The sequence below is a fragment of the Trachymyrmex septentrionalis genome, unplaced genomic scaffold (assembly GCF_001594115.1).
Source record: "Trachymyrmex septentrionalis isolate Tsep2-gDNA-1 unplaced genomic scaffold, Tsep1.0 scaffold161, whole genome shotgun sequence".
Lineage (NCBI taxonomy): Eukaryota > Metazoa > Arthropoda > Insecta > Hymenoptera > Formicidae > Trachymyrmex > Trachymyrmex septentrionalis.
The window spans coordinates 289,880-290,162 of NW_017304770.1; positions in this window are offsets into that span (position 1 = coordinate 289,880).

The following is a 283-nucleotide window of genomic DNA, read 5'->3' on the forward strand; positions in this document are numbered from 1 at the left end:
TGGTATGTAAAACATTTTTAGTATATCCAAAAAGAGTGCTTTGATTGTTTAAAATACTTTGAAATATTTATTTTTTTTATATCAATATATTTTTGTGCTGATAGTATAAATTTGCATGTTATTTATATTTTGAATTATTGTTATAAAATAGAATTATTATTTAATAAAATGATAATATAATATTTCTGCAAAAACGGTTTAAGTATAAAAATTTTATAAAAAAATTAGATATATAAACAATTATTAATTACCTTAGAAAAAAATTAAATTATCTTAGAAAAAA